The following is a 26,082-nucleotide window of genomic DNA, read 5'->3' as shown; positions in this document are numbered from 1 at the left end:
CATTGACTTTGACTACAATAAAACTCACATTGTTGCTTGGGAAATTTGATGTCCTGAATGAATATGCTCGTAACATAAGGCGACCATTTCTTCCCGTCGCCCGATTGCGTCCATATGCTGCACGCATTTAATCAAAACCTATCAAAACGAATGGTATTTGTTAACTGGCTTAAGAAACTTTCTCAAAAGATATAACATTAGTCGTTGAACGCACAACTTTTGGTTGAATCGAAAAAAATATAGAATTAACTTAATTTCTTCGAAAATAGCATTCATTCAGACAGATTGTTTAAAAGTATATTTATCAACTAACATATGGAATGCCCGCTAAAAATTATTCCAGAAAAAAAGTCATGTTATCAGCAGCTTAGAAGATTTCTTGGCATTTTGCTCTTGGGTTATTTTCATACATTTTATAGCAATACAATCAAAAGTATGAAAAGAATTGTGACTCTTTGATTCTTCACTTTGAGAATTGTTGCGAAAAAAAAAATACATTAAATTGTGTAGTAGAAACAAGGGGTCTGCAACAGTTTTTATTGTGAACATTAAAATTTATTATTAAAGTGCTACACATTCAAATTTTATTCATATTTTTGTTTCTCATTTTATGGAATGGAATTGGCCATATTTCATCACAAATTGACTTCCTTTTTTGATTATATTTTGCTTTTTACTTAAACAAAATTACCATTCAAGGGTGATAACATTTAACTGCTAGTGAAAACTTTTGTTCGCGAAAAAATAGGTTTTTTTTATTATTAGGACACTTAATAATCCGTCATTTGTATGGTCGAATCTCTCAAAACCATAAAAGCTATGGTGGACTACAATAAGTTTGATGGTAAGGTTGCCTTATCTGACAACCAAATTTAAATGTTTTACAGTATTTTGTATTCTACTTTAACAATATATCTTCGTGTTATTTTTTCCGAATCACATGCATGAATATTCCGTATTTTCTACCTCGTTTCCATACAAGACTTGATTTTCGGGTATATTCTTACATTTTTTGATATAATCGGGTGAGAGATAGGGATGCACGGTGGTCCGATTTTGAAAAAGAGCGGACCGTAGCAATTGTGTAAAAATGCGTAATTTTCAAGGGTGTTGTCTTCGGAGAAGTTTAATAATAAAATAAAACACATCTTTTTGCATTATTAGGGTGACCGTGAACTCACCATTTAGGGTGATGCGAACTTTTGTTTTTTTTAATATTTAAAAAAAAAATTCTCCAAAACGTACTAAAACAAGAAACTGTGCTGAATACAGTAATGACCCGATTTTGTCACCCCCATAATAAATTTTGGGGTGACAAAACGGGACAGTGACAAAATCAGGTATTTTTTCAATTTTTTTTTTGAAAGATAATTTAGAACGAACTACATATATTTCATTCTGATCACTTTTAGGACATTTCATACTTCCTTCTACCTCTCTGTGGACATTTGTCACCTTTTAACAGCACAGGTCCCAACGGTATGAAAACACGGGTTTTTTAATTGCGCCAAAATGGTTGATTATACTGGTTAACTATGTTCAGAGAAATTTCACAGCGTAAAAAGCTCTTTCTTCTGGTATGAATGATTCTTTGATTAACCCCGCTAAAAGTAAGATAGAAAATTTATTTTTCAAGCAGTAAGAGATAGAGCAAAACAATGTTCTACAAAATTTTTGAGAAGATTATTATAAAGAACTTTGCCAAAGAAAGTAACCTTCCAGCTATTATAGTTGTGGAGATAAGAAACAACTTTTGCGAAAACTCCACAATGATTGGGAGCGTGCGGGGCGCTATATCTCTGCAAAATTGCGATGATAAGAGGAAATGTTTATTATCTTAGGGACTGTAGTTTTCAAGTAGAGATTGGTAGTGTATCAAGTAGTGAATTTCATTACGCCAGATTGTAGTTTTAGGTATAATAACCCCAACTTTTGAGCATTACAGTTGAGGAATTTTATAGCAATGCATAAATTGGTAAACATCTTTTCCTACATTTTGATGAACCCTTAAGAATTAATTCTTTTTCACACAAATGGGTGATGATATTTTTTTAATAAGAATAGGACACCATACGAACCGTTGCTTTTCAAGAGATGGCGCTTTTCTAGTGGTAGTAAAATCAAAATTTCTCACTTATTTACGTTTACCTACCTAAAAAACAATCACTAATCATATTTTATTTGTGGTACAGTTACTCTGTTATACTTAATTTTCATGATTTCTGCCTAATTTTGATAAAAAAGAAACATTTCCTATGCCTCTCCCTAGCATCTTACTACCAGTCATCCGAGAGCCCTAAAAAGCTAAAGCCCTATAAAGATACATTTATAGGATAGGGCCTTATGAAGAGTCTGGCCAAGAGCCAGGAGCTGGTATGTTTGCGATATTTCAACAATTCGAAAAAAATAAATGTCGCAACATGAACGCAATAAATAAAAATAATGTTTACCAATTATTTATTGGTTCAGGTGTCAAACGTTATATTGCGATAGGCGATAAACACAAAAGAAACTGAGATGCATAAGAGAGTAAGGGTGTTGTGTTCAGTAAATTTATTGTCGCGCAAAATTCAGCTATTGCGGAAATGCACACTATGCGCTACGAAGTAACGACGTAACGTAACTGAGTAACTACATTTTTATTCTCCGTGTAAGAAGGAACAGTTTTCTAGAACGCATCCACGCGCCCATCTGCCACAGCATAATCACTATTATGAATTATGAAAACCCATTATTTTTCGACCTTCTAGAGTAGCCCCCCCCCCTTAACAAAAAGTTATACGTACTTGTTATTTCAGAATGTAGTTGTTGTTACGATTCTGACCTGATTTTTGCAAAGGACTTAGAAGATCAGGGCGAAATCTTTTGGAAACCCCACAATTTTTAGCAGTTATTTTGTTTAATGCTCAAACACGGGTTATTGATTTCTATGGTTTCAAAAGCAGTTTCATGCTTAAAATAATAGTTATGTTCATGAAATTTCAATCTTTATTAAAAAAGAGCGTGATTTTAATAGATGCAAATGTTTGCCGAACACTATTTTTCCCTAAATCATATAGTTTTGAAGCTACAGTGAAAAACCCGATTTGTGGGGTCCGTCATGAAAGACGCTTTATATCTCGAAAACTGTGATACTTCGAGGAATAATGTTTTCAGCAAAAAGCTTCATAATAAGATTATCTAAAACTTTATAGAACATACTATAGCTCTATATCATCAAATTAGAAAGTTAAATTTTGCAGCGCCGCCTGTGTTTGAGTTCCGATCTAATACTAACCACCAGTTGTTGCGTCTATTGATATACAGAAATTCTTTCGAAGACGCCATATTGAAAAAAACACTATGAAAAGAGTTATTAAAAAAGTTCACGATTCCAGAGCAATCAAACCACTGTGCGCAGGCCGCGAGTTTTACCGGCAACCCGCCGTTGGAAGTGCCGGCCACTGTGGGGGCAGCCCCCCCGCAGCGTTCTCTTTTATCTAGTTTTTTTAGACTAATCACATGTTTGTATTTTTGACCTTGAAATGCGGTCATACATATATATGCATGTCAAGACTAAAAACGTGAGATTAGTCTATTTCATAGGAACGGGGCCTTCCCCCGAACACCCGCGCTGAGAAACGCGGCAAACGCGCTGGCAGACGAATAACTTCACGTGTAGTACCTTGCAAGTCGTAAGGGCCTGCAGAGTGTCGTCGTCCTGCCAGTAAAAACAAGTTAGATTTAAACTTCTCGGTCGGCGGTTATCTACAACAGACGGAGGAAGAGGCACAATTTGTGTCTAAAAAACCCAACCAGACGCGTCGCTATCTTGATAAGCGGATTTTACAGTCTCCTTTTGACCAGCGCCTCTATGGTTCAAAGGTACAAGTACCAGCGAACCGCATGCCCTGGCGCGTGTTGTGGGTTCGAATCCGGTTATAATCTCAGATTATAGCTTGGTTCGACCCATGCATCTTCCAACATTGGACAAAAGGTAGGAGTCACAACGACTACTTGTTAAGTGTAGCTACCAATACCCCCCCCTCCCTTCGCCGCTCCTCAATTTTCTGCTCTTTCCCCTTCTTTATCAAAAATTTTGATTTCTTTCCCCTACCGTCCCTTTATCAATTGTAGAACCACCGTTTCAAAAAATACTAGGTTTATTTATTTTCCTAGGTCTACTGACCTCTATTACTATCCTTCAATTGGGTCCGAACGAGCGGCAGCGAGTAAGGAGAGGATACCCCCTGCGAAATGGTACTTTCCACGAAAACATTTTCCGTGAAATGGTACATCTATATTCCGCGTTATGGTCAACCGAGAAGTGGTGTTCCGCAAAATAGTATTCGGCGAAATGGTTTGTAATGATGGCGAATATTTAAATGCTATCCGCTTTATTTTATCTGGCTAAGCAATGGGGGGAGTTGTTTTCTACCTTATATTGTGAGAAAAATTTGTATATTAAACCACCCATGAATTCCTTAGAAACTTGCAAAACTCGAGATTGTGACAAAGGTCATCGGAGATTCACGATTTATGTACAACACAGTTTAATTTGTAGCAATACGAAGTTTGTCGGGTCAGCTAGTTTAAGAACAATACAACATTTCATGCCATATTTTACCTTATACAGGTATACCTCCATAGTACGTACCCTCGATAATACGTACCCTCCATAATACGTACATTTTGCCTCGATAGTACGTACATTTTCCAGCAGTGATTTTTTTTATTTTCTAAATAAAGCAGAAACTTTTTTATGAATATTTATGAGTCAATACAAGCAAATGCGTATTCAATAATTCTAAATTTTTGAATAATAGTTATTTCTGTTATGTAAAAACCATTACTTTAAAATTAAAAACAGTTCCTAAATAGTAAATTAATCAAATATACGTTCTAAATGACAGTTATTTTAGCATTCTGATTTTGCAGATTTTTGCTCAGGGAATTAACCTTTTCTGCGATTCACAATCTTTCCAACTGCGATGGAGGGAACAGCAGGCAATGTTATATTCGTTTATTTGCAGATATTGCCCAAGCAACAATGTGAGTTTTATTGTAGTCTTAAAGCCATATTCACGAGCAATTTTGGTCTTAAATGCCATCATAAGCGTGTAATAAAACCCAAATTGTTACTTGGGTGGTGTTCGTTAAATACGATTACTACCCATAAAAGCGTAACTGTCCCATATGGACAAAAGTGAAGTGTGGAAAAATGAGACTGCAAAGAACTGACTAATTCATAAATATGTATGTTGTGCGTCATTATACAAGAATTATTTTACTTTCTTCGGAGGAAAAACCACGTTGCGCTAGAAATTAAACTATCCCTATTAATTTTGTTATAAAGTTAAACACAAAAGCATTTTTTTTTTTCAAAATTTCGAAGATTGGTCAGTTATGCTTTCATTTACAAGCGCAAGTTGCTAAATAAAAGCATGTCTGTCCCATAAAGCATAGTCTTGGGCTTCTTGAAGCAATTCTTGAAGGTCCCTAAGTTGATAAGCATTTCCTCTTACCAACGCAAATATGTAGAGATATAGCGTCCTACACGCTCCCCTGATAATTATTTATATTATAATATATTAAAATTTGGAAATTTTAGACAATATTTAGCATAATAAAAATAATACTTTACATTAAAAATTGTGATTCGATATTACGTACGTTTCGATAGTACGTACGCTAAACGATGCGCGGGTGTACGTGCTATCGAGGTATACCTGTCACTTTTTACGCGGTTTTTACGCGAATTTCGTAATTTACGCAGTTTTTTTACGCGAACTTCGGAATTTACGCGGTTTTTTTTACGCGATTTTCGGAATTTAAGCGGTTTTTTACGCGATTTTCGAAATTTACACAGATGTGCTCAAAACGTCTATTTTTGCGCGTAGTGTTGAAATCCACAAAATTTTTTTACACGAAATTTTGGTTTTTTACGCGAGTTTTAGAATTTACGCGGTTTTTTTTACGCGAATTTCGGAATTTACGCGGTTTTTTTACGCGAATTTCGGAATTGACGCGGTTGTTTTACGCGATTTTCGGAATTTATGCGGTTTTTTACGCGAATTTCGGAAGTTACGCGGTTTTAATTTACGCGGGACGTATCCTACGCGTAAAAAGCGACTTGAGTGTATTGGTTTCAACACACGAATGAAGGCCATAAAAAACTTTTCCCATTAAGGGTTTTATAGCAATAACCTAACTGAACCTAACGTATTCCTATGACAACCATGCGATCGGGTGTAAATCACAATCTTTTTGAGTTTGGTTACTGTAAATCATTGAATTATAATATCAGCGTGAGGTGTGCCATGCAGAATGCCCAATCGGGGCAAAACGCACTACTGTGATGTATTTTCGATTTTTTCATTTGATTTTTTTAGTATTTATGGCTTATTTATTCAATAATTCAACATAACAAGTGACAGCGAGTAAGGACAGCATACGTCCCGAAGTTTCCTTATTCGCACCCCATCGTTTCCAGGGCTTTGTTCACATCCCATCAAACAATGAATTAATTTTCTAGTTGAAAATTAATTAACCTTTGTGTAAGGAACAATCAAAAAATTGAATTTGTGATGCTTTTTCAATAAATCCCCAGAGTTAAAGTATTAAAAGTGCCGTGATTATTTTGCGAAAAACTCTACGTGAGTGCTTCGAATGTTCCTTCAACTCCGTAGAGTATGTCATATCATGTACTCTACATACTTAGCAGTTTATAGTATCGGGGTTCAGACAACACTAGTATTTGCAATAAGGGGAACGCGCTAGTTGTTGGATCGTTACCGTCGTACGTCTTATTTCACGAACTTTGCTCGGTTGTGAAGTAAAGCAATATGTGCTGCACAGCAGCAAATGATGCCTGCCTGCTCCGTTCTACTCTAGCTTCTTCCTGTGTGGTGGTGGTGGTGGTGGTGGGGTGGTGGTGCTGGAGGTGGGAACATCGAAAGACAAACGACGCGCTGCTTTTACACACGGTATCCATTACTAACGAAACTTTTCGCGCCCCATGTGTGACAGGCACAAAGTGTGAACAGCTGGCGATCCAATCGTTTGCTTGCCATCTTGCTGTCACAGCCCAATACAATAACAAGCGCAAGCCGTTTGATTTTAGAATTATTTCTCTTCACGAAAGCTTCGGGAAAATATGTTGCTTTTGGAGGGGCAGACCACAGGAATTAATAAATTGGAATTGTTGTATTAAATTTAATAAGTAACCTAGTTACAGCGCTCAGCTCCAGAGAGCACAATGTGCAAAAGAATGAACGGAATCGACATTCCAGCACAGCACTGATAGTCCCGGTGGGTCCTGCCGGGAGGGTACACGAAAGTGGAAATGGAAGAGGACACGCGACGGTTGCCAGCAGCGCACAGGAAAAAAAAACGCCACTAGAGTAGGTCGTCCGTCGTCGGTTGTGAACGTGGAGCACCCGTTTTGGATTCAGTCTGTTGAGAGATACTCGAAAGATAAGAACGGGGTAGGAATTTCCCTCCTGGCTAAATGGATGCCAACCGAGGATTCGTACTCGGACGTATCGTATAGCGCGAATCGGTTGTGCCGAGATTGTTGCATTCCGTAATTGCGTATCTATCTGGCAGGGGATGATTGAACCGAAAAATGGGAAATCGAAGAGAATACAAGTGATCAGCGGAACGGTGATGGATCGACGTAAATTGGAGTCCTTGGACGAATTGACTGTGATTGATGAAAAGGCAGGAAAACTGTGTCTAGGATAAGCGGAAGAGGCAGTGCCGGGTAGTGATGAATCTTCTATCGTGATGACAGAAATTGATGAAACATTTGAAGAGAAATCAATTACTGCTGGGGTTATAAACGGTTGCTGCGGCACGAACGACGGAAATAATTGCTTTGGTTTTATGGAGTATCGTTTGAACCGAACGACCGGACGATAACTCGGTTGCGAAAGTAAAAGCACGACCTTAAAGTTGAGCCTGAACTGAACTGGGTAAAGTAGAGCATGCCGTGTCATTTTATCGAAGGCAAAATCATTGGCTTGCTTGTTTTGGTGAACAACAATGCAGCCTTTTCGGGTCCGCGTAAAGGAATGGTTTGAAATTCATTATGCGGATTAGTTCATAACCCCGTGCTGTCGGAGTCGATAAGAAAGAAAAAAGTAAAATATGTTTCTGCAAAACGGTCCCGTATTATAACATGTAGTCAATGATCGGCTGAGAAATGTAAAAATTATTATGAATTAGGTATTGTGCATGGTGGCTTTCATTGTTTTTAGTAAGTTTGAAATAACGCAAACTATTGCGGTTCATGCGGCTGAGACTGGGAATTGACAGTTGGTCATTCGTTTCGTTGTCCGTCTAACTTCACATGAATGGCCTTTCTGCATTTCGCTCTTCTTCAGATGACAATTTTTGTTTGTCCAATAGAAATTACAGCAATATCTTACAAAATAATTTCAAGTGGATATTTATCTTCCTCGAAAAGAAACCACGATAATAAGGCAAGACGGAAATAATCGTAGATAATGCTTACAGCATAGAATAGAACAATGCTGTCAGTTGTAGCTGATGCGATTCACGAAAATAGTGTATAATGTTTGTAAGGTTTAAAATTGATTATACTGATTAACAACCTCTCAATTCAACCAAACTGAAAAACGAAACCATTGTCCTTTTTTAACCATTTTTGGCATTAATTTAGAGCCCTGATTTTGTATGAATACCTTCAGCAAATTGGTAAACAATCGTGCGTTCACTTGCGCTTTGCATTTAATGGAGGCGCTTGGTCTCTCAGTAATTAGCTACATATAGGTATATACAGTACTGGACAAAATAAAGTACGCACTTACCGCATCTTGAAACTTTCATGCTTTTCTCATTATTTATAGTAGATAACTATTCACAGTGATCGAACAAAAATAACTTTATAGATATACTTTCAGAAGATGTTTTATACAGAGGCTTTATACTCCAGAGGTTTGTCGATATATTTTTGTGCAAATTTAAGACGTTTGATCCTATACAAATTAATATTACTTAAAAACAAATATTGAATATGAAATAAACAAACCTGTTAACATTTCGGATAAATGGCCTTCGTTGAGCAAATCCATTTTTAAATCCCATTTCCTTCAGTCTTCTACGAACAGTTCGTTCGGAAATATTTAAATTCGTATTTTCTCGGATTACACGGCTGGTAGAGAACAGATCTTTAGCCACTTCTCGACGAATCAGGCGATCATCACTGGTTGTAGTCCTCCGCTTTCTTCCTCTTTCAGTCCGGTCTTTTACGCTTCCAAGTTCCTCATATTTTTTCAATGTTTTTCGTACTCCTGCCTCACTAATTTCATATCTTCGAGCAATTTCTCTATTCGAGAAAACTTTCTTACGATTTTTAACGATAAGTTTACGGATATCTTCAAAAATTTGCTTTTTTGCCATCGTATCAGATAAAAACGCGCACCAGTAATGAAAAATCAATCACAAACAATTTGTTTTGACACTTCGCTGTAGTGTGATGGTGAGGAAACTATTCGTATGCAGTCGGCGGCGTTGTGCAGTCATTATATTAGTAGTGCGTACTTTATTATGAACAACTAAAAATTGACTTTTTCTAGAAAAATACAATAGCTTGATCAAAATAGCTAATGTTTATATTTAACGATACAAAAATCGTTTAAAGCATTGAAAATTCTACAATTTGTCCAAAAATACCGAGTTCATATGTTTGACAATAAAAAAGATACCGCGTGTTATATAGTATGAGAGCGGGTGCGTACTTTATATTGTCCAGTACTGTAGGCTCATGGGAAGTCATAATGCATACAGGCCTATTAAGATATGCCAAAACACAACGCAAAGAAATAATTTGTTTTAATCATGCTTTTGAAAACTATGTCAGAAGGGTCATCGGTATCTAAGAGCGTTACATGTTAACAGCTTTATTTTGGAAATTGCTAGTATCATGATGTCAAAACAATTCAAAAACTAGTACGGCAATTCTATGGAAAAAGTGCTATTAAAATTTAAAACTTGTGCATGTTGTGATGTGTGTATGTATGTGCGAGACGCTTTTTTTCAGTAGTCTGTTTTTCGGAGATGGCTGAACCGATTCGCCTGCTATTACCCTTGGTTGAAAACTATTATTTATTTATTTATTTTATTTATTATAATTATACTTGTGAACTTAAGACCTCAAGTGTTCTCGTTACTAAATCTTAGCAGGAAGAAGCATGTAAAAAAGCAGAAAACAAACAACAACACCAGTATTGAATTGCTTTGCGGTCCGACATTTCGTTTAAAACTTATAAGCAAAAATGGGAAAATTACGTGACATGATTTTCTCCGGAACCGCACAACCGGTTTCAATCATTTTAGTGTCAAATGAAGGGTCCTGCTATCGCAAAAGTTTTGGAGGATAAAACTCCTCCAATCGAGCAGTTTAAGAGTTATGCTTAAAAATGTGCCTTTTCAAGGAGTCAATATCTCGAACATTTTTCAGTGATGACCAAAGCGATATATCTCTTGAGCTGGAAGTGCAAAGTTAGCAGAACATAAACCGCAATAGAGTAGGGCGGGGCATAAGTGCGATGTTTGAAGTTGTCATCAATTTTCGTGAGATATAAAAAAGGACAACAACAAAATATATTTTATAGTGAAGCAGTAACTCAATGTCTTCACATTCAACTATAAATCCTCTGGAATAATAATGTTATCTAGGGTTTATTTCTAATTCCCGTCGTAATAAGGAAAGCCACTCTAATTTTCATCATTTTTAGGTGGATTTAATGAATACTCCAAAAGTTCTGCTGCTAATTTGACTCAAACACACTTACCTTCCAATCCGTGACCTTTGAATTCACTAAAAAGCGATAACTTATTAAAGCATTTTATTCAAATTACGCAACTGGCTTTTTATCTTAAATTCGTCGTACCGTTTTAATTTTTAATTTTTCATCGTCCGAACTAAAAATCCCAATAATATTTACGAAGCAAACGCGCATGTATTTGTGTACGACGGCATGACAAATGTTATTCGGCAATATTTCTGCAGGTCATGCAAGTTTTCCCGGCTGCAGAATAACGACAATGCGTTTTTTTCCTTGTGTGGACTCATTACTGCGACCAGTATAGTTGATCTATTGTGATATCGCCCGGGTGTTTGCTTTATGACCTGCACTGCATTTCTTTTTGCTATAATCGCTATTGAGTGAGCGATATGCTTATTGAGTTTTTTATGCGTGCTTGCGTGTATTGGGGTTTACCCTTCCTTCAAAGCTTGGTCTACTTTACCCACTTATTCCTCGCTGCCAGCACTATCCCATATTACAGTCGTCCCTGGCGAGGACTCATTCGTACCTCTGACCAGTACACTTAACTATAGGAGGGACATTTGCACTGTCAAAAGGCTTTAGAGGGTAAATACAGAATTCAGCACGAAGGAAGGGCAAATGGAGGGGCCTGAGAATAAACCCATGCTAAAGTCACTTGACATCGAATGGCTTGATTCTACTAAGATTCGAACCCACGACCACTCGCTTGTCAAAGCAGACTCGGTAACCTTGCAGCTACGGAGCCCCCCTACGACAATGCGTTGCGCGAGTTATTTTCATTTTATGAACGACGGAAATTGAAACGATTAGTCGACATTTTCTTCTTCGTCGCACGAAAAAAACCAAGGAAATTTGGCTGCTAGGAAAAACTGGCATTTAAATAAAACTCAGCTCACTTTGATTGATCGCGTATGATAGTCAACAAACTAAAATATTAGGTAATAACTAACTAACCCCTCCCCCCACTAAGAGGAGGGGGGCTCCCACACAAATGAAACAAAAATTTCTGCATAACTCGAAAAATATTCAAGCAAATGGAACAAAATTTGGCATGTGGGTGTTTTTGGAATCAAGAATTTTTTCAATCGTGAATTGAGACCCCTCCCCTCTTTAGAAGGGGAATTATGACTCCCCTCCCCTTTAGGAGGGGGCTTCCATACAAATGAAATATAAATTTCCTCATAACTCGAGAACTAATCAATCAAATGAAACCATATTTGGCATGTGGGTGTTTTTGGAGGCAAGAATTTTTTCTATGATGAATTAGGACCCCTTATCTTTTTAGGAAGGGGGGCTCCCATACAAATGAAATACAAATTTCCTTATAACTCCAGAACTAATCAAGCAAATGGAACCAAATTTACCATGTGGGTGGTTTAGTAGGCAAATTTTTTTTTCTGTGGTGAATTGAGACCACTCCCTTCTTTAGGTGGGGAATTATGACCCCTCCCCTTTTCAATAGTGGGAAGGGGCTTCTATACAAATGAAATACAAATATCCTCATAACAAAATCAAGCAAATGGAACCAAATTTGGCGTGTTTTGCCAAATTTTTTGCGAAACTCAAAAACTAATCCAACTCGAGAAATTTTAGAAATTTTTTCGTAAAACATTAGTCAATAACAAGACCACCAGAAACTATCAATAGTAACATTAGATGATTCAGGGCGAGACGAACACAGGCCGCAAGTGTTGCCGGCGACTGCCGTCGTTGGGTCACCCCTGCGAAATGGTACTTTCTACGAAAAGATTTTCCGTGAAATGGTACATCCCGCATAAGGTTTTTCGCGAAATGGTATTCTGCAAAACTCTATATTCCGCGTTATGGTTAACCGAGAATTGGTGTTCCGCAAAATGGTATTCAGCGAAATGTAATGTTTGTAATGATGGCGAATATTTAAATGCTATCCGCTTTACTTTATCAGGCTAAGCAATGGGGGGAGTTGTTTTCTACTTTACTGTGAGGAAAATTTGTATATTAAAACACCCATGAACTCCTCAGAAACTTGAAAAACTCGAGATTGTGATAAAGGTCATCCGAGATTCAGGATTTATGTACAACACAGTTTAATTTGTGGCAATAAGAAGTTTGTCGGGCCAGCTAGTACAAAATAAATTCTTCATTCTTCTGATCAAGTGCCGATTCGCACTTTTACCCCACTAGCGAGGCAAAAGTGCGAGGTTTAATTCCATGAAATTAACACGGCAGGTAATAAAACCATAATATCTTCTATCAGCGTTGTGTTTTGGTAAAGAGTATTCGCAATTTGCACCTTCCCTATTTTCCGCTGGTGTACTGCAACCTCCTCCAGATCGAAGCTTTATCAAACTTTTTTTTTTGTTTCACCAGCGTATAGACGAAAACAGTGTCTCGGCCAACATCTGTAGAGCACACAGTTTTCTGCAGATCTTCCAGTTCTAGTATCTGTAATATTGTGCCTAAAGCTGTATATAATTAGTTATACATTTTTGCCCCGTTCATGAATCGAACTTTTGCCCCATCCGTGAATCGCACTTTTACCCCGCTAGGCGCTTGGCGGGGTTTCATTAAATTATGGAAAAGCAGTGTTGGGCACAATTTCGCTAATTCGCTTGTTAGCGGCGCTAAATTCTGGTTAGCGAGTTAGCGTTTTCGCTAAATTTTGAATACGTTAGCGAAACTGTTAGCTTGGCTAAAAATAAACCCTTGAAATCGCTAACCGCTAAATCGCTAAAGCTGCATGAAAATTGTAAAAGCATTCAAACTTTACTTCGTCATTTTTATATTGCATTGGTTTTTTTTTTCCATGTTGGGTATTTTTATCACTGCGACCATTTGTTTGATCTATTGTGATATATCCCCCATTTTACTACAGCTATGTTGTCAAGATGACGCACCACTATTAGAAGCGACCGTCATTGTTTGACTAATAGCATTTGTCCAGTCCGGTGATACATTTCGGATAAAGTGCACTACCGTACTGGGAATTGTTCTCCAAATATCAAAGGGTTCTAACAGCCCTCTGTCGAAGAATCTTAATCTTTTATTAAAAATTGCCGGACATCGGCATAACAGGTGTTCCGAGTCTTCCTTTTCTATGCCACTGAAGCGACATATATCATCTTGAAGTTTTCCCATTTGCTTCAGATGATAGCGGCTCGGACAATGTCCTGTTATTAGACCAGTATAGATGCTTAGATCTTTCTTTGAAAGCTCCAGTATTTTGCGAGTCATAGAAATGTTTGGAGAGATAAATCGTTTCGACTGCCTAGCATTGAAGGTGTTATTCCAATTTGATTCCACTTTCCTACATTCCCATGCCTTCAGCTCCATTTTTAAAACAGAAGCAGATAGGCCGCAAAAGGGCTCAGGTCCTATAAATTGATGAGAAGATCCGAATCTTGCAAGCGCATCAGCCCTTTCATTTCCATCAATTCCACAGTGACCTGGGACCCAATATAAGTTGACTTGGTTACGGCAAGATAATTTTTGGAGTGATTGAATACATTCCCAGACATGTTTTGATGTGCATGTCGCCGACTTTAAAGCATTTAGAGCTGCTTGACTATCGGACATGATGCATATATTTGAATGTCTATAGTTTCTGCGCAAGCACACAGTAGAACACTCTAGAATTGCTTGAATTTCAGCTTGGAACACAGTTGGCCATCTACCCATAGAAATTGACATGTCTATTCCTGGGCCAGTTACTCCTGCTCCCACTTGGTTGTCCATTTTTGAACCATCTGTGTAAAAAACCGTCGAGCCTTGGCGAGGATCGGGACCACCGTCTTCCCAGGAATCACGCCTAGGCTCAAATACACGAAAAATTCGGTCAAAGTTGTATTTTTTCGCCATCCAGTCTTCATTATTGATTACCAGAGGATTAATACTAATAGTCTTTAGAATACTGATATGACCTGTAAGATCACCATCAAAGAGGTTCATAGATCTTTTGATCCTCAGAGCACTCTTTTCAGCTTCTAATTGTATGAACTGATGCAGTGGAAGCATATAAAGTAAAGCATCCAATGCCTTCGAAGGTGTACTTCTCATTGCACCTGTTATTGAGAGAGTGGCTAGCCTCTGAAGTCTTTCTAGCTTTTTCTGAGAAGCTTTCTCTTTTGTTTTTGGCCACCAGACCAACGAGGCATAGGTAATCCTGGGTTTCACAATAGCCGAATAGATCCACTGGATTATCTTCGGTTTCAGTCCCCATTGCTTACCAAAAGTTCTTTTACATATCCATAGAGCATTTGTAGCTTTGTTTACAGCTTGCTCTAGATGTGTATTCCAATTGAGTTGTCTGTCAAGAAATACTCCAAGGTATTTGACAGTGTCTGAAAGTTTCAAGAGTGTTCCTTTCAAACTTATGTTACTCAATGTAACTTTTTTTCTTCTCGTAAATGGTATGATAGTAGTTTTATTGGCATTAATGTTGAGGCCCTGCCTATCACACCATGATGAAATAAAATTCAAAGCAATTTGCATCCGGTCAGCGATGATAGAGTCAAATTTCCCACGAACAATTACGACTATATCATCTGCGTAGCCAATTATTTCAAAGCCTAAGGCTGTCATCTGCTGAAGAAGATCATCAACTATTAAAGACCACAATAGAGGTGATATTACGCCTCCTTGTGGGCACCCTTTCATTGCTCTAACGCTAATGGATGTGCTTCCAAGTTTTGCTGATATATCTCGTTTTGATAACATTTCGCCAATCCAGTGGATAACGGATACATCGAAACCACGTTTCATCATAGCCGCAATCATTGAACTATGGGATGAGTTATCAAATGCGCCTTCTATATCTAGGAAGGCTGCTAGTGATATTTCTTTCGCTTCAAAAGACTTTTCTAGTTTCCTTACAACCGTATGTAATGCTGTTACTGAAGATTTACCTTCTAGATATGCAAATTGATATTTGCTCAGAGGGTTTTTAACTAAATATGATGATTTTATATGCTCATCAAGTATTTTTTCCATTATTTTCAGCAGAACAGACGAAAGGCTTATCGGCCTAAATGACTTTGGTGAAGTCTTGTCCTTTTTATTGGCCTTCGGAATAAAAGTGACCCGCACTTGTCGCCATGCTGCTGGAATATGGCCTAGTATCAGGCTGGACTGATAAAGGTTTGTCAGAGTAGGTGTTAAAAACGCCTTGCCCTTCTGTAGTAGTACAGGAAAGATTCCATCCCTACCCGGTGATTTGAAGGGTTCAAAGGAGTCAATTGCCCATTCCACTTTGCTTCTAGTAAAAATTTTTTTGGCCAAAGTGCATGCATCATTCCTGTTTCTGTCTAGCCCAGTCATTTCATTCACTATTTCATGAATGTCTGTCCTGGTTTCAAGAGTTACAGTTCTCAATGCCGGTGTACTTTGGTCTTCGTATGAGTTAATGACTGAGCATGGAAAATGTGCTTTCATCATTAGCTCTAATGTTTCTTTAGTAGATTTAGTAAAAGAGCCATCCTCTTTTTTCAAGGTGCCTAACCCATTTGAATGATCTTTAGCGAGGATTTTCTGCAATCTTGCTGTTGCTGGAGTATTTTCAATGTTCTCACATGTATGCCTCCAGTGTATCCTCTTTGATCTCCTTATTTCTTTATTATAGGCAGTGAGGGTTTGCTTATATGCTTCCCACTGTTGTGTCCGTTTGGCCTGGTTGAACAGTTTCCGGGTTTTCTTCCGAAATTTATCTAAGGTTTTGTTCCACCAAGGTACATCTCTATTAGTAGAGCGTTCCTTTGTAGAACAGCTTTTATGATACGCTTGTAGGATCAGGCTTGAAAGTTGCGTCGTGTTGTTTTCTAGCTCTTCATACGTTTTTGAGCAACCTTTCAAGCTATTGACTCCTACTTTGAGATTCAAATCATGTTGCTCCCAGTTTGTTTTCCTAGGATCTCTTATAATTTCATTCAGTTGTTGATTAGCTTCGTAATCAAATATAATTTGCTTGTGATCGGACAGGGATTCTTCGTCCGAAACATGCCAGTTCTATATTCTATCAGTCACCGTTGGACTGCATACTGTCAGATCAAGAACCTCTTGTCTTATTCTATTTACGAAAGTTGGTTTGTCCCCTTTATTACATATATCGATTTCATGCGATGATATAAAATCTAAAAGGTACTCACCTCTCTGGTTGGTATCTGTGCTGCTCCACACTGTATGATGCGCGTTTGCATCACATCCAATGATAAATGCCTTGTTATGTCTCTTACAATAAGAGACCAGATTTACAACCTCCGGTGGAGGTACTTCTCCCATGTCTCCTGGAAAGTACGCTGATGCAATACAAATTTCAGTTGTGCCATGGGTCGTTGGCACCTCCATCATGATTGCTACGGTATCTTTTGTAATCTGTAATAGGAAAGAAATTTGCCCTTTCGTTTACCAAAATTGCAGCTCTGGGCGAGAGCTGGCTCTCAGCGTAAATCAACTTACATGAATTTGTAGGGATTCCTTGTATCCTACTTTTATTAGTCCATGGCTCCTGGATCAGTGCGACATCCAGTTTGCTTTCTGTGAATCTTCTCCAAAGTACAGCAGTTGCCCCCTTTGCATGATGAAGATTCACTTGAACAAATTTTATATTTTTATTGAATTATTTTGTTTGGGTTGCCGCGTTGGCGTGGTAGACTTTGCTTCCCAACGTTAGCTCCGCGGTTGCCAATATTTGGATTAGCATGGAGATTTATTTCTCTATACTCCGGTGCTGATCCCTGATTTGCCAGTTCGACTTTTGTGGTACGAGCAGATTGCTCCGGGTTTAGCCCCGCATCTTGGACACCACTTGATCCTGGGATGTCACTGATCATTTCAGTATCACCAGTTTCTTCGTGGGTCTCAATGACGCTAGGGTTACTCCTGAGCGCTGACACCCCACTTATTTGTTTTTTTTCTTCGCCTGGCTTCGTTTCTGTTAGATTTCTTTTATGAAACTTTTTTCTGATTTGTGCATTCCCGAATTTGAAGTCGAGCAAAAACTCACTGCTCTTGATCGAGTTCATAGAGACTCCAACGACAGTAAAAATTAATTCCAGATGTTAATTTACGATGTTGCGTTGGAGTATTCTCCACGCATCAACCGCTAATCCATCATTCTGGCTCTCTAGAAGTGTAAGAATTCTCTCATTACTGTCTTCTGCACTCCATGGGAAGAACCCAATCAGTATTTCTGGACGAGGAATATCTTTCTCGTCTACTGCTACTAGTTCTGCTCCCTCCCAAGGTTTAAGGGACGGAACGATAGTTTTTAGCCAGGTTGCTGTTTCCTGGTTTTTGCAAAAGATCACAAGATAGCCCGATTTGAACGCACAGTGTCCAAACTTAGGTTTTAGAGTATCTTTTCTTTGCTTTTCTACTCTAATCAAAATTTCATTTTGCGTAGCTATTAATTGTTGTGTGGTGAGTTCTATGTTAGGATAGCTTCTTGGAAGAATACCTAACTTTACACCACTGACAACATCTCGGTATAATGGATGCATCTTACCCTCAGTTCCTCTTGATTGGTTAGAAATTATGTCACAAATCAACAATTTTGTATGCGGTTGAATCACCAAAATAATAGTATTACTGTCTGGTGAATGACATACCGATGATATACCGAGAGGTCCACTCATCTTTTCCAGACAAGTCGAATTCAAACGAGTTCTAATTGAATCGAAATTTCATTTCCGGCTATAATAACATAAGAAACAGACACTTATCCAGCTTTTTATGCGCTATAATGTCGGACGTTATAAATTGTGTTCGTAATATGCGAACAATCTTTTTGACAACTCTGCATACATCAAAACTGGGCACTCTTCTCCTGTACGGCAGTGTTGCTCTTTCTTTCGTTTACGCAAAAGAAGGAGAGCAATAGTTTTGTTTACATTTCGCACATTTTTGGCCTCCTTCTTTGGCGTAAACGAAAGAAAGAGCACGGTAGTGTTGCAAGCGAAGAGTGACAGACTTGATGAACACGCTTAAAAAATTTGACCCACTTTCACGAAAAGTGAAACAGCTCAAAACATGCGTATTTTTTACACACTATTTTGAGTACCTCTTACTCCTTTTATGACTTCAACGTAGAAGCTCATTAATGAGCAATATTTACTCAAAAATGAGTGCCATTTCACCCAAAACTGAGTAGTACTTACACAAATTACGAGTAAATTTAACTCAGTTATGAGGTCGGCCTAAACTACTCAGAATTGAGAAATTGCCATTACTCATATTTATGGGCTGTTCCACTTTTTGTCAAAGTGAGTCGGTTTTTACTCATTTTCGAGTTGAAACTCACTCATTTCTTAATTAATCTTATTCATTCGAGACTTAAATTTTTAAGCGTGTATGGAGAGTTGTCAAAAAGATTGTTCGCATATTACGAACACAATTTACAGCGTCCACCATTATAGCGCGTAAAAAGCTGGATAGAGCATGAAGTATTCCACCACGCACACATATAAAGATTTTTTGACATTAGCTGAGGCCCTCGCTGAGGCTGTTTGCAGTAGGAGTAATATCAACAACATCAAATTCCAAACTCCCGGATCCTCTCCTCCACTCTTTGCTCCCCTCTCACTCCTACATAAGCGATCCTCAGCAAATGTCATTCTCGTTGGTGACGAAACCGCAAATTACTTCATGCAATATGGAATTGAAACACGAATATTTCTGGATAATAGATACTAAGTTTCTAAGTTTCTTTCTTTAACACAAGTTGTGGAAATAACGTATGCATTACAAAAATAAACAAAATACGGACCGCGATTAAAAGAACTTTTTTGGGAAATGACGTATGTAGTCAAACTAAAATCGTAACAAATTTTTAGTTACTCTCCGACATTTCGCTTTCTATTTTTAAAGATGAAAAGAACTACAAAAGGTTTCTTTGAATGCTACTTTTATTAAGCCTTCTACAACAAATGCTTCGACGCCCTGTAGGTCGGCCTGATGGCAGTTAGCCGAAACCTTAGTCATGGCCGATAAAACAATGAAAATGTTCTATTGTTTGCAGCTGGGAGACACCGGAAGGGTTGATGGTATTCAGTACAATGATTATCTTTAACCTCTTCTCCATTGATCTTTTGGCACACTGGGACGAGGCCTCCGGGGCAGCCAAAAAACCACCTTCTCCAGGCGGTAATTTTCAGCATTCATACTGCATGTATCCCCGTTCACCACAAGCCCCGAAAGAAAGAACAACAGCTTGAACATTCGCTTCTCGCTGATCGTCAGTTTCAGAAGGACATTCTTTGGGAACTTTCTGTGGGAGATATATTTGACGCCATCGCCTACCTTCTTGGTGAGGCGTAATGTCTGAAGTTTTTGGAGCGTCTTAGTGGAATACGATACCTGAAATTCTATACTATCTATATTTATTCGCGACAGATACGTATTTCGCCTGCGACTTGCAGGCTCCATCAGTGTCTGTTTTCGCATTAAAGGCATTAAAGGCACAAAGTGCCTCACGATTTCCAACTTCTTCACTCCGGGCTGCATCTGGCAGTACGAACAAAGCATCGAGTATAGTTGCTTGTCTGTTTTCGTCGCAACTGCTAAAAATCAATTGATAATCCTGTCAAGTTATTTATGTACACAATCAAATCCAATTGGCGGTACATAGGTGGGTTCATCACCAGCTGACTGGGTAGTCGCATGAAAAAATACTAAAATCAGTTCATTTTTTATGCATATATATTATGTCCAAACTTATATAGTATATGCTCAAAACAAAAATGTTTTTGGGTAATTCAGATTTAGCGATTAGCGATTAGCGAAATTTTCGCTAATCTGAGATTATCGATTAGCGTTTAGCGATTAGCGAGCTAACTTTTTCGGTTAGCGAATTAGCGGTTAGCGACGCTAAATTTTCAGTTAGCGGTGCCCACCACTGTGGAAAAGCGAAATTCATTTTGTAAATTCTTTTCACCGTATTTTTAAAACAGATATGTGAGTGATGTAAAACGCTGCCACAAATTTTCACAAGTTACCGTTGAATACGATATCATTTTTCATCATCATTTATTTTCTGTCACGTTTACTTTGTTTTTGGGTTTTTAGGCTCTCCAGTTTTCCTTTTCTCTCTCTTGTTTTTCCTCATTTTCTCTCCCATTTTACTTTTTCATTCTTTGAAAAATCAGTTTATTTTCTTTTTTTTGTCCCATTTTCCCGTTTTTCATCCCATCTTTCTCCTTTTATATCCTTTTTTCTTTCTTGTTATTCTTTTCTTTTTTGGTTTCACTTGTTTTCTGTTTCGTTTTCTCTATTTCTCTCTCTCGTTTTCCCATCTTTCCTGGCTCGTTTTATTCTTTTTCTGTACCGTCTTTCCTCTATTTGTCTTGTTTTCCCCCTTTCTCTAGTTATTTCTTTTTCCATCCAATGTTTCCTCTTTCTCTTCATTTTAGATTCCGATTTACCCCTCGTTTTTCCTTTTTGTCATTTGTCATTTTCAGTCTTGTTTCGTCTTTTTCCCTTTTTAACTCCTTTCTTTTCTCCAGGTTTCTTTTCTCGTGTTTGTCTGTTCCATTCTTCTTATTCTGTTTACCTTTTCTGTCGCATTCTGTTTTTCTCTTTGGTTTCTTTTTGACTTCCGGTTTTATTTTTTCTCGCAATTTTCTTTGTTTTCTATAATCTTTTCTGTTAATCCATGAATGTCTCTTTTTCTTTTCTTCCTTTTCTGACCCGTTTTTTCTTTTTCTGTCTATTTACTTTTTCGTTTATCAATAACGACCGTTTTTCTCTCATTTTTCTGCCTTTTTTTTCTCTGTACAGTCTCCTTTTTTACTACGTCTATCGAATCTCGGCTAGGCGGTACTACTAGATATAGTCAGTAGGATTTTTGCACTTGCTCCGTAACTGTGCTGTACTCTAATACTCTAATAGCCGACCGTGAAGTCTGTCGATGAAGAAGGGTCAAGTCAAAGAAAGACGTTTAAGTCCAAAGCTTTGCTTTTTTTTTACTACGTATTACCGCGAGGTGTCATTCCATAATTCAGATTCTAGTTACCGTCACGAAAATATGAGATTTACGGCCTACAACAAGTCGTAGATTCTTTACGCCGTTTAGAATTACACTGAAGTCGCGGTTTTACGCGGTTTGTTTTTTACGCAACTATTTTTACGCAAATTTCGGAATTTACGCGATTTTTTACGCGATTTTCGAAATTTACGCGGATGTGCTCAATTAGTCTATTTTTTCGCGTAGTGTTAAAATCCACAATGTTTTTTTATGCGAATTTTTGTTTTTTTTTATGCGAATTTTGGAATTTACACGGTTTTTTACGCGAATTTCGGAATTTACGGGATCTCAATTTACGCGGAACGTATCCTTCGTGTAAAAAGCGACTTGAGTGTACACTAATTCGATATCTGTGCCTGCTAAGCATGCCAGAAAAGTGATAAAGCCCTATTGTTCTAACAAAGTTTCTTAGGACCGCTCTAAACCTAGACCAATTTTTTGAAACGGTGGTTCTACAATTGATGAAGGGACGGTAGGGGAAAGTAATGAAAAGTTTTTGAAATGGAGGGGAAAGAGTGGAAAGGTGCGGGGGGAAGAGTAGAAAGGTGAGGGGGGGAGGTTATTGGTAGCTACTCTTAACAAGTTGTTGTGACTCCTATCTTTTGTCCAATGCTGGAAGGTGCATTGAACAAAAAATAGGAGTCACAATGACAACTTGTTAAGCAAAGTTACAAATAAACCCCCCCGCATCTTTCCATTCTCTCCCCTCCATTTCAAAAACTTTTCCTTTATTTCTCCTACCGTCCTTTCATCAATTGTAGAACCACCTTTTCAAAAAGTATTAATATATGTTTGACCGCATTTCAAGGTCAAGACTAAAAACACGAGTTTTAGTCTAGATTAATTTGATATCTGTGTTAGGAAAATGCACCAGAAAAGTGATAAATCTCCTCATCTCAACAAGATTTCTTAGGACCGCGATAAACCTAGGCCAATTTGATGTCTTGAAAGTGAACAGTTATAAAATGGTGAGCGACCAACCCTATCTTTCACCCAATTGTATCCACACTCCACAGACTGCAAGACTTTATTCAAAACTGATGTCTTATATGAAAAAAGGGTTGACGGAATATTCATGCATGTGACGTGATGCAGCAATTTTCAAATTGAGGAAGAATTAGCGACTGTCTGATGCGAAAACACGGTTTGGGCGCTTAATTTGTTGTTTTACAATTTGCGGCATGCAATTGTTTACATAGGGTAAAGAACTAGTTTTAAGCAGTCTAAGCGGGTTACTGATTGTTTTACCTTATTACAAGCGATGGGTTGACTAAGTTGACTAATCAGCATACCAATCTTCTTGCTATCTTTAGTTCTTCAAGCTGTTACCATTGGAAGACACTATTGTTGAGCTAAACTTTTGATTTTTCGCTTTAAAAGTTGGAGCGGCGGAACTAATTTTGAACACACCGAACCCATTTTCACCCGCAAGGTGCTATTTTAAGCTATCCTGAAATCTGAATTTTTTTACGTCCCGTTAAAAAATCCCTCGAACTTTTCCCCCTATTCAGTAAGTTCGCGTTCCTATCCGCGACCTACTAATCGGCATCTGATGCGTAATCGGCATAGCGTATCGGCATAGATGCGTAAAATGCCATCTGTCTAAATTGTTTATCGGGGCATACACTCACCGCACCGTTCGGCAAACGGTATTCGTCGTCTCTTTTATTCTCTGGTGTTCTTATGGGAAACTGCGAGTTTGACGTCTCACTCGCTGTTCATAAGGATGGTGGGAGAACAAAAGAGGTAAACATATAGAAGTACAAACGATCAGTGTTCAGTGTCAGAACAGTGTTGTCAAAGCAAATAACATTGAAACACATCGTTGCTTTATTAAATCACTGAGAAAATCTTCGAAAATTATTGAAAAATCTGTCTTTTGTGTTGTTTTTAATAAAGAAAAATTAATTATGAACATACATTTCTCTTGAAAGTATTGAACCAAGTTTTCACCATAAACTCAAACTTAAAATTCTTATTTCCAGAACCGAAACAGTGTCTTGGCAACACGATAGTTCATCAGTTGTGCTGCAGCTGCTGCTAGTGGTGAACAGGTTCCGTCAATTCAGAATTTGTTTTCAGTTTTGTTAGAAAATAATAAAACTTTTGGCTAGTGACAAAGCCTTAGATAATAGAAAAAAAGAGACTGAATAATATGGTATGTGACAATTGAGTGTTTGACTTTCAGAGTGGTTGTAATCAGTGCTGAAAATTTGATGAATTCGTTAGTAGCGAGGTGGCGATTGCTGAAGAGCAGCTGAAAAATGTACGTTTTTGGACAACAATTTTTAATTCATCATATTTCTTGTCGGAAACCCAGTAAATTGTGTTTGTGTGAATCTAATGTATGGTTAAGTGATTTGTGAAGATGATCCTATCAAAAGATTTTGAAAATATGAATAAAAAAGTGCATTTTCGGATCATTTATGTTCAACTGATTAAAATAGGTAACACTGCTTAACTCGTTCCTTACCCTACTTTCGATTGTATTCCTGTCAAGTGTGTGATATTTTTTTCTTTTTTTGAATAACCCACCACTACCCCCACACTAAAAAGCTCTAAGTACGAGCCCCCTGGTAGTGGACTCGTCTAAAGTAATGAACAACGAAAATAAACAAAGAACGAAAAAGATATATTACAATATAAAATAGAACGTGTAACTAATTGGTGTCTTTGAAAGCGATGAACTACGAAAAGGGGATTCCCAGTGGAACTTTGTTCCTTTCAAGGGATCCCAAAAATCTAAATAAACATAAATAGTGGATTTTACAATACAGGTTACAAATAAGAAATAATTTTACCTAAACATTTATAGAGTGTATTTACGTATTATTATTTATGTATTATTATTACATTAAGCTGTGGTTGATTCGAAATTAAATCTACTATATAAAAATGGATTTCTGTCTGTCTGTCGGGATGTTCTTTATAGAATCAAAAACTACTGAACCAATCGGCGTGAAAATTTGCATGTAGAGGTTTTTGGGGCCAGGAAAGGTTTTAGTGATGGTTAGAGACCCCTCCCCCACTAAGAGGGGGGGCTCCCATACAAATGAAACACATATTTCTGCATAACTCGAGAACAAATCAAGCAAATAGAACAAAATTTGGCATGTGGGTGTGTTTCGTGACAAGAAATTATTCTATGGTAAATTGGGACCCCTCCCTTATAACTTGAGAACTAATCAAGCAAATGGAACCAAACTTGGCATGTGGGTGTTTTTGGAGACAAAAATTTTTTCTATGATGAATTGGGACCCCTACCCAATTTAGGAGGGGGGGCTTCTATACGAACGAAATACAAATTTTCTTATAACTCGAGATCTAATCAAGCAAATGGAACAAAATTTGGCATGTGGGTGTTTTCGAGGGCAAGAATATTTTTTACGGTGAATTAGGACCCCTCCCCACTTTAAGAGGGGTGGCTCCTGCACCAATAAAATACAAATTTCCTCATAACTCGAGAACTAATTAAGCAAATGGAACCAAATTTGGCATGTGGGTGTTTTTGGAGACAAAAATTTTTTCTATGATGAATTGGGACCCCTCCCCACTTTAGGAGGGGGGGGGTCCTATACAAATGAAATACAAATTTCCTCATAAATCGAGAACTAATCAAGCAAATGGAACAAAATTTGGCATGTGGGTGTTTTCGAGGGCAAGAATATTTTCTATGGTGAATTAGGACCCCTCTCCACTTTAAGAGGGGGGGCTCCTATACAAATGAAATACAACTTTCCTCATAACTCGAGAACTAATCCAGCAAATGGAACCAAATTTGGCATGTGGGTGTTTTTGAGGCAAGAATTTTTTCTATGATGAATTAGGACCACTCCCCACTTTAGGAAGGGGGGCTCCTGTACAAATGAAATACAAATTTCCTCATAATTCGAAAACTAATCAAGCAAATAGAACCAAATTTGGCAAACGGAGGTTTTTGGAGGCAAAAATATTTTCTATGATGAATTAGAACCCCTCCCCACTTTAGGAGGGGGGGCTCCTATGCAAATGAAAAACAAATTTCCTCATAACCCACAAACTAATCAAGCAAATGAAACCAAATTTGACATGTAAGCGGTTTTGGAGGCAAGATTTTTTTCTATGGTGAATTACGACCCCTTCCCCTTTTAAGAGGGGGCTCCTATACAAATGAAATACAAATTTCCTTATAATTTGAGTACTAATCAAGCAAATGGAACCAAATTTAGCATGTGGGGCTTTTAGGGGGCAGAAATTTTTTCTATGATGAATTAAGACCCCTCCCCTGTTTAGGAGGGGGGCGAAGGGGTCCCA

The 26,082-nt window shown here is 37.9% G+C and overlaps 1 protein-coding gene across 2 annotated transcripts in view; it reads right to left on the bottom strand.

Moving 5' to 3' along the window:
• Positions 1–26,082, bottom strand: part of LOC128732920 (glutamine-dependent NAD(+) synthetase) — a 251,361-nt gene that overhangs the window by 105,540 nt on the left and 119,739 nt on the right. The window lies entirely within an intron of this gene.

The sequence above is a fragment of the Sabethes cyaneus genome, chromosome 1 (assembly GCF_943734655.1).
Source record: "Sabethes cyaneus chromosome 1, idSabCyanKW18_F2, whole genome shotgun sequence".
NCBI classification, from domain to species: Eukaryota; Metazoa; Arthropoda; class Insecta; order Diptera; family Culicidae; genus Sabethes; species Sabethes cyaneus.
The sequence above is the reverse complement of the archived record's forward strand: the minus strand, read 5'-3'. Positions and strand labels throughout refer to the sequence as shown.